The 10,273-nt window shown below is 36.3% G+C and overlaps 1 non-coding gene across 1 annotated transcript; it reads left to right on the top strand.

Moving 5' to 3' along the window:
- The first annotated feature begins 1,214 nt into the window (after positions 1–1,214).
- LOC149242515 (U6atac minor spliceosomal RNA) lies at positions 1,215–1,340 on the top strand. The gene has a single exon (XR_016246921.1). It is a non-coding gene; the product is annotated as a U6atac minor spliceosomal RNA (small nuclear RNA).
- Positions 1,341–10,273: the final 8,933 nt, after the last annotated feature.

The following is a 10,273-nucleotide window of genomic DNA, read 5'->3' as shown; positions in this document are numbered from 1 at the left end:
AAATCATGGTTGGAAGTTTGTCGGTTGATGGGTGCATGAAGTTTCAATGTAACAATGTTTGTTTAAGGTGGGGTTGGGCAGAAAGGAGGAAAGCTAGTGCACGTCTTTTGCTCAGAGAGAAATTTTCATTTTGTTTCAATTTTATTTTGTTTGTGAATTCTATCATTTTCGAGGTTTTTGGGCTCGTCTCTACTCTTGGGGAGAGCCCATCATTGTTCTAGGGTCGTGGTCTGAACTACATAGTGAGCTTCTGAGTAAGGTGGTCAATTAGTGGTGTAAACTCATTGTTGTTAAATCTTGTACAGGGTCTATCAGCGGCTAGTGGACAACATGATGCGCTAGGGTGGGCGTGCCCAAAGGGGTGGTGACCCCCATGGCCAGCAGGGTGATCGGGATGACTGGGAAATGGACGAGAATGAGGATGAGATGGGACACACATATGTGGAAGGTGAGGTGGATCATGTCTAGGCTCAATCTTCGGGCCGAGTAGAGCAACCTCCCTTTCTTGGAATGATAATTGATAAACTACGAGACATTCAGGCCAACTTAGACATCTTCCGCCAACATAGGTATGACAACCAAAAGCCTATATTAACAATGTTTAGTACAACCAAGGAAAAGTTCTGAAGTGGTTCACCTCTATGAGATATAGCCAGTGATGCAAAAATGACTGAATGGATGAGATTGAGACATGTCTGGTGTATATAGACTATCATGTTCCTGAATGGCATGGCCCTCTAGTGGCATAGGTTGGTCAAGCTTTGAATCCTCTTCCTCGATATGAAAATTGCATGATGTTTTCTAGTTTTGTCTAGTTAATATGGCCATTTTGTTCTTGGGATACATATAAGAAGTGGACTCATCATTTATGGTTTTACACTGCTCTCCTCGCCAACAAATCCGGTCAAAGTGAAGCAGGGAGAGCATAAGGTCTCTGGAATGTATGTTGTTTCTCCTTAATAATATATTGAAATATTATTGATTGAAAATATATATATATAAAATAATTTAAATTATTATTATATATAGATATAATATGCAATATTTTTTAAAACATAATTTTATTTTATTTTTTATATTTTCTTTCTTTTTATATTAACAATTATTTTTTGCATAAGAGGTAGGTACTAAGCAACAATGGTACGTACTACACAAACACACATTAATAAAATTATATATATATATATATATATATATATATATATATATATATAGTGTTCGTAGAAAGGAGAGATGGTTGGCATCTCCCTCGACAAGGACGGGAACAGTCTTCGGACTTTCTTATCACACGCGGTTAAGGCTCTCCGCCCCTAACAGGGTGGATCTTACCCCAAGTTTTTCTGGAAATGGGCGCTGAAATCTTTTGGCCCACGTTTCCAGAGCCTTCTTTTCCCAGCTTTTTGTACAGAAAAGGTAGTCTCTTTTCTGGAGTAGCTTTATGATCTAATCATACAGCAAACTGAATGCATTTGCATATACTATGTAACTTTTTATCGATTTATAAAAAGTTCGATTTTTTTCTTTGGAAAATATATATATATATATATATATATATATATATATATATATATATATATATATATATATATATATATATATATATATATCATTTCTTTAGAATTGTTTATATGTGTGTGTGTGTGTGTGTGTGTGTGTGACCATTTATTGTAAATAGAAGACAAACCCTTACACAAGTGGAAGCGATGAAGAAGGAGTTTGGTTCTAAGAAAGGAGAAAATTGGAAATATGACCCTCATGATATAATTTCTAATAAAATGGTGTGAATTAATTGTGCTCCTTGTATTCATGAAAGCATACCAAAATTTGAGAAAATGCAAATCAAAAAAATTGGCCTTGTGGCAGGGTGTTACTCGACAAATCCCTCTTACAAACAAGAGCAATTTCCCTAGACTTTATGATCAAATATAGAACAAACAAGACAATGCATACTATCTTTCTCTAGTAAATTTTGAATAAGATACTTTTTTAACGAAATAGGTCTTCACTTTAATCCTCTTCCTGCTTGATTTTTTGCTCCACTTCAATCCCTAAAGACCGGAACATGCAATAACAGAGACAAAAAAATGATCAAATTATATTGTGGATGAATAAATCCAAACAAATATTAATCATAAGATCAAGGAGCTCTGATACAATGAATGCAAATAATAAACACATCATGTGAGGAAAATAATCTATATTGTATTAACAAATAAGAGGAGAGATTACAACCCAAGCCTTGATGTTTTAAATCTCCTTCTGCCATTATCCAATCTTCCCTTTAGCATGAAAATCCTTCAATCTCATTTGGACAACATAAGGGCACAAACCAAGTACTCAAAATCCAACTCCATCCTCTTTGGTCTTCTTTGTATTTGTAGGAGAAGAGAAGAGGTCGCAGATCCACATCTGAAGGGGTAAGATCCACAATCAAGGGAGATAGGATTCATAATGAGTGGGATAGGATCCATCAATATTGAGATGAGACCCAAATAGATAGGGGCTTGACTCCATTCAAATTGAAGAATATTATTGAACAAGGCTTCTAGAATTTATTTTTTATTTTTGTACATGTAAATTTTCCATTGCAATTTTTGGTCTACCAAACTACGTTGATCATTGCATGTTCTCAATGGTCACAATTGCGCCATCACACTTTGAAAATAGGAAAGGTGTGATGAGAGTTAAAATTAGGGTTTTTAGAAATGTAATCCAGAATTCTTGTATTCCTTAGAATGCCTCTTCTTCCATCTTTGTATGGCAATGCTCAAAGGGTTCATTGGATAGTGAGAGATCCAAATTTAGAGTATTTTTTATCAGTGTGACAAAATTACGTATAACACAGGGTGCAGCAAAGAATGGATGTTGAAACCCCTATGGTAAAAGAGAAGAGTTTGAAGAGGATTTCTCCTGAATAGATAGATGTTGAGATGGAGGATTCCCAGTCATAGAAGAGGACTAAAATTCAAATAGAGGATGAAGAAGACATACAAATCAAACTAACAGAAGGGCCTTCAAATAATCCTAGCTCTCAAATACAATTGGGAAATCCAGTGCACACTACTTCCTCTTCTATCTCCACTGATTTGGCAGTATTCACAATAGAAGATACTCCTTCATTTGAAACTTTTCAGAAGAATTATCAACAAATTAAAGAAAGGAGTTATAAAATGAGAATTAGTATGGAAATACATCATCAAGACCCTATTGTAGAACATAAAATATGAGGTGTTATCATTAAGGAAGAAGTTAAAATTGCTTAGCACTAAGCATGCTCAAATAACTGAGTTGGCTCAAGTTGAAAAGGAAAAAGAGTTATTAATAGGAGAATTAGTTGACATAAATAAATAGATATTTATGTTGCAAAAACAAGTGCAGAGCCTACAAAAATCATTAAAAATCATGTTTGCATCATTGTGGTTCCAACTAAATCAAATGACCCCACAAATAAATTGACAAAGGTCATGGAATAGCTCATAATATAAGAAGTTGAACTAAAGAAACCCAAGATGATTTGGTTTTTGTAAGGGAGCAGTTGAAAATGAAGGAGAGGTAGTTGAACATAGAAAATGAAAATAACAATAATCTTACTAGTAAGTATAAGGCATCTCAAGATGAAATCAAAGAGTTGAAAACCAAGTTGAAAGTTAATATTTCTTTAACTGAGGCTAGACAAATTGTTTGGGATGACATTATTCAAGAATTTCATTATATATGAGAATATATTCATATAATTTATGATAAGAGGATCAGAAATGAGCATTGATCTATGCAATAAACAAGTACAAAACTAAGCACTCGAGGCCAATAAGATAATTAAGTATTTGTAGAAATTCATTGTAGATTCAAACTGTAGATTATAATATGCTGGAACAATTTCCTTGAATCTACTCTACTCATCAGCGAACATAATAAACGATCGATGAAATCACGAAGCATAAAAGAGAGAATTTAATACCACATAACACAATAGTCTTCTAGGGAAAGCCACAACTAAAAATCCCTGCTATATGTATATTGCATTAATCATAAAATATGATAATATTAGAAAGCTTTTATCAAGCCTGAGCAATGTTTGCATTATATCAATCTATCTCACTACTTCACAAACAAGCTTCAACGAATACTTAGCCAAATTTGTTTCCTTCCAAGCTCCTATTTCCTTGCGCAGTTTCCTAGGGAATTAACCCATATTTAATTGGGAAATTCCTCATCCATAACTATGCAATCCATCATAGGCCTTCCTCTGATTTCATGCACCACTTGTACAATTCATATTATTATACAACTGATAGTACATTATCCCTTAATTCCAATCTCAATTGTGTCTTTCTCTGATCTGACATGCATGAGTTAATTATGAGTGAAGCTTCAATTTACTAGTTGAGTAGTGTTGGTTACACCCCACTAGTGTTGGTTGCACCCCACTATTGGATCTCCCACCAATTCCTCCATCAGTTGGAACTAGTTTAACTGAATTTAACTCATTTAAACTGAATTAAATAATTACAACTCAAAAGAACTCAACCTGGGCCCCTAAAATTTAGGAACCACTCTACATGAATCTAGAAAGACTCCCAACTCAAATTAATTGATCCAACTAATTCAATTAACTTAGTTAACTATTACAAGTTTCTATGAGAATTAGAATTACAATTTAATTCCCAATTTAATTCAAGGACAAAATTAAATTAGGATTTTCTTGTTGTATTTACAACACTCCCTCTCAACAAGAAATGGATTATCTACTACCTTGATCCTGACTTTGTGAAACTAAAATTTTCATCTTGACAATGCCTTTGTCAAAATATTTGCATCTTGCTCCTCTATAGGAATGTATTCGAGAAACATGATTCTCCTCTTCACATAATCTCTTAGATGGTGATACGGATGTCAATATGCTTGGACTGATCATGAAAAACTAGATTCTCAGGGAGTTTGATACAACTCTGATTGTCACAGTAACTCATTGTAGGATCCATCTGTTGACCAAATAACCCAACAAGGATCTTCCTCATCTAGATTTCCCGACAAGTTGCTTGACTAGCATCCATGTAATCTGCTTCTGCTAAACTGAGTGCAATTGATCTTTGCTTCTTGTTGTAACAGAAAATTGCTACCAACCCAATATTGAAGAATCACTTAATGTTCTCTTCCTATCAAATGGAATCCCTACCCAATATACATATGTTAAGCCTTGAAGCTTCACTCCCTCTGTCCATCTCTACCAAAGACTAACCTGAGTGGTGCCTTTGGGATATCTCAACACATGTTTAGTTGTCTTCCAATAAATTTTGCTTGGCTTAACCATGGCTTGACTAAGATGGTTAACTGCAAAACACATGTCTAGTTGTGTGTTCACCAAATACATAAGTGAACCCACAAGTTGTCTATAAATATTAGCCTCCACTACTTCACTTGAAGTAGCATATTCCTTCCTCCAATTACCTACTAGAGGAGTCTCCATGGGCTTGTTACTCTCCATGTGGAACTTCTTCAGTATCCAGTTGGCATACTTTCCCTAAGAGACAAACAGTTCCTCATCTCCTTGCTATACTTCCATACCAAGAAAGTAATGCATGATCCCCACGTCCTTCATCTCGAATTCTCTTGCAAGATTTTATCATCTTCTCATCACCTGTTACAATAAAATCATCAACATATAATACTATAATCAGAAATTTACCTTCAACCATAATATGGTAAAGGTTTGCATCTACTTCAATTTTGGTGAAGCCCAACCTGGTGAAGTAACTGTCAATCATGTTGTACCAAGCACAGGGTGCTTGTTTCATTCCATACAACGCTTGCTTGAGTCTACACACATGTGACTCTCTATTGAAGGTCTCAAATCCTTCTAGCTGCTCAATATACAGCTTTTCCTGAATCATGTCATTGAGGAATTTTCTCCTCACATCCATTTGATGTATCTTCCATCCCATTTGTTCTGACAGTGCTAGAATAGATATTACTGAAGAGTGCCTTGCTACTGGAGCAAAGGTCCCCTCATAATCCATTCCCTCCACCTAAGAGAACACTCTAGCCACAAATATGGCCTTGTGTTTCTCCACAGTCCCATCTTCTTCTCTCTTTGCCTTGTAAATCCATCTGGAATTGACCACTGACTTGTCTATTGGTCTTGGGACCACTTCCCAAACATTTCTTCTGATAATGGGTTCATACTTCTCAACCATGGCATTAACCCATACTAGTTGTTGCATTGCTTCCTCGAATGAGGATGGCTCAACTTCTACGCTCTCTCTCATCAGAGCCATGTAGCCAGTGTACCGATCTGGCAAACTCCTCTGCATGTGTTGTGATGTGGGTTCTCCGACATTCTCTCTAGCGTCATGAATCAATCTGTCATCCTCTCTAGTGTGCTTCCTTCCATCTCTAGAAGTATCTGCATGAGTGGGTGCTTCCACTCTATGCTCCTATGCATGTGGCTTCTCCACATCATCTTAAGGTTCCTCCTTTGAAGCTAAAATCTCCACATATGCTTGTAACTAAAGCTCCCTCTCAAGGGAACATCTCATGGCCTTCTCTTCATCAAAATTCACATCTCTACAAACCATTGTCATCATGTTGGATGGAAGGTACACTCGATAGTTGTGAGGTGTGTATTAGTGTACCCCACAAATATGTCCGACATAATTGTTGGCTCTAAAATTTTCCTTACATCCTTGGTAACATGACAGTAGACTTATGAACAAAAAATCCTAAAGTGTGCCACATTTGATTTCTTACCTGAAAAATCTTCTTCTGGTGTACTCATCCCTAGAATTTGATGATGGATTATGTTCTACAAATAAACAACTATATTTCATGCTTCAACCCATAAGTACAATAGTAAGCCCTAATCATGTAACATCGCCCATGCCACTCCCACAATACTTTTGTTCTTCCTTTCAGCCACCCCATTTTTTTGTGGGTTATGAGGTGTTATTAACTCTCGTTAAACACCTTCTGATGCACATAAATTATTGAATTCGTTCGAAACATATTCTTCATCGTTATCGCTTCCAAGAGATTTAACTTTCATGTCAGTATCTTTCTCAAAAAGTTCTTTAAATTCATAAAATTTAGCAAACTTCTGATCTTCCTTTTGCATGAAGAAAATACAACACTTACAAGAAAAATAATCAAAAAATATTACATAATACCTATGCTTGGTTGTGGTTGTTTTTGAGAATGGTCCACACACATCTGAGTGAACTTGATCAAGGATCACTTGTGCTAGACTTTCTTTCTCATGAAAGGATTCTTTAGTGTACTTCCCTAATGTACACCCTTTGCATGTGTCTCTTTTCTCTAGTGTACCCTTGGGAAGTCCTGTAGAAATTTATTGCATGATATTCAAGGCTCCGTGGTGCAAGTGACCCAATATTCTATGCCACAAATCACCAATTTCTTGACTCTGCACCTTCTCTGATTTTATGCTCAAAGTAGTCTAGTCCTATACATCCAATTTTTAGAGGTTCTTTACTCAAACCGCGATCCGCTTCACCTGTCCTAAATCTATGTGATGAAGGAAGTCCTTTCCCTTTCTAAATATCATATCGTAGCCACAGCCCTCCAACATTGCAACTGGAGCCAAATTATTCTTTAAACCCAGAACATACATGACATATTTTAATGTGAGAAGAGAACCAAACTCCATATGAAAGGTAACAGTACCGATGTTGGTCGCACTATACCTCCCATCATCTCCCATCTTAATGTGCATATGGAGGTCCTTCTCCTCCAAGTCACTGAAGAAATATTTTTTTTCGTTCATATGGAATGATGTTCCACTATACAGGCACCATGCACTACCCATCACTAATGTCACTATGCAAGAGATTAGGGTGAAATCCAGTTTGAATCGTGAAGTAAGAGCTTCACCTATCGCTCCTCCTAAGGGCTTCTTATCGACCTTCTTATGCGGACACTTTGTGGCATAGTGTCCCAACTCGTGATAATGAAAACATTTAATATTCCACATGTCCTTCCTCTTATCACCCTGATTGGAATCTGATTTGGAATGGGATGATATCACCTTCCCTTTCTTCACTTTTCAACCTAACGCATATCTCTCCTCATAATCATGCTTGGATGAGGATTCATCTCTGGTGTTTCGTTGAATCTCTTCTTGTACCAAGTTGGACCACAAATTCTCCCACTCTGGTAGCTTCTCCCTCCCATTAAATGAGTCCTAGTAGTTTTGACAACTCTTAGGAAGTCCTAGAAGTGTTAGGCTCACCAAATCATCTTCAGCAACTATAACACTGACACTTCCAAGCTCATCCTAACATTGGGTGAAATTGGTCAAGTACTTTGGTATCTTTTCGCCCTTCTCCATCTTGATCTTTCTAAGCTTGTCCTTCAGTGTCAGCTCCATGTGGTCACTATTGTTTTGAAGTACGTATGTCAAGACCTTCCACATTGCAAATGGAATTTCCTTGACGTGTAGGTTAGAGACAATATGATCTCGAACTCCTTCTAGGATAATCCTTCTCGCATTTTCCACACACTTTCTCAACTCTGCCAAATTTTGAGTATCATTTGGCCTAGGAATGTCTTTGTCTATGAATTTCTTAAGCCCATTATCTTCCAACACTACCTCCATCCTATCCTTTGAAGCAATATAGTTAAAACTACCCAGGGAATATTCAAATCTCAATCCGTAGAACGACGTCCTGTTGGTTTTGAAGTATGATACTACAAATTGGATTTCTCCTAGGAAAGAAAAACTCGTGTTCTCCTCTTCTATAGTGATTTAGCTCTGATACCATGAAAAAATTCCTTGTAGATTCAAACTACATACTGTAATATGCTAAAACAATTGACTTGAATGTACTCTAGTCATCAACAGAAATAATAAATGATCAATGAAATTATGAAGCATAAAAGAGAAAGAATTCAATCACACATAACACAATAATTTTTTGGGGAAAGCCATAGCTAAAAACCCTTGTTATCTGTATATTGCATTAATCATAAAATATGAGAAGATTACAATGATTTTCTCAAGCCTGAGCAACTTCTGCACTATCTCAATCTATCTCACCGCTTCACAAACAAGCTCCAGCCAATACTTAGCCAAATTTGTTTCCTTCCAAGCTCATATTTCCTTACGCAGTTTCCTAGGGAATTAGCCCCTATTTAATTGGGAAATTCCTCATCCATAATTGTGCAATCCATCATAGGCCTTCCTCTTATTATATGCACCACCTATACAATTCATATGATTATACAATTGATAGTACACTATCCTTGAACTCCAATCTCAACTGGGTCTTTCTCTGATATGACATGCATTAGTCAATTATGAGTGAATCTTCAGTTTACTGGTTGAGCAGTGTTGGTTACACCCCACTACTGGATCTCCCACTAATTCCTCCATCAATTGGAATTAGTTTAACTGAATTTAACTCAGCTAAATTGAATTTAATAATTACAACTCAAAAGAACTCAACCTGCGCCCCTAAAATTTAGGAACCACTCTACATGATTCTAGAACGACTCCCATATCAAATTAATTAACTCCAATTAACTTTGTTAACTATTACAAGTTGCTATGAGAATTAGAATTACAATTTAATTCAAGGGAAAAATTAAACTAGGATTTTCTTGTTGCATTTTCAATAGTATTTGAATGAAAAATATTCAACAAAATTAAGGGTGGTAGTCGCAATATTTTGGACCAGGCACACTAATGAAAATGTACTTTAACATGTGAAGGATTAGAAACTCACGTGAAGGTCAAGACCATGTGATGGGATTTGCACCAAAGTATCCATTCCCTGCATGTAATCTTCATTGAAGCAAAAGAAAGTGATTGGGCGGATCGTTGAATTATTTTTTTGTTGCAGAAGATAACATGTAAGTTGTCAAATTAAATCATGGAATTATAAGGCGGTGAACACTAATGAGCCTATAATGAGGTAAAAATATAAAATAGGTTGAGATTGGTAGGGGTGAAATAAGTAGCACATGTGAACTTCTATATCGAGTTGATCCAAAGGAAGATTGTAAACCATATTTATGCAAACTCTGAGCGATTCGATTAGAAAACAATAATGGCAGAGTCAAGGTCAAAAGTAGCCATGATAAAGGAGAGGGAAAAGTGAAATGCTATAAAATACCACCCAAGGGACGATTGAGGAATTAAATAATTGGTGAAAGGAAGTCTTCGAGTAATAGAGGATTAGAGGAGACGAGGGTAGTTTAAGTTGGAACCAAGAGAAGGAGCACAAGAGTGGCGCCAAACTAAAGGAGTATGAGGGAGCTC

Source organism: Pinus tabuliformis, chromosome 8 (assembly GCF_031772625.1).
Source record: "Pinus tabuliformis cultivar Carrire ecotype Pingquan chromosome 8, CPIR1, whole genome shotgun sequence".
Taxonomy (NCBI): Eukaryota; Viridiplantae; Streptophyta; class Pinopsida; order Pinales; family Pinaceae; genus Pinus; species Pinus tabuliformis.
The sequence above is the reverse complement of the archived record's forward strand: the minus strand, read 5'-3'. Positions and strand labels throughout refer to the sequence as shown.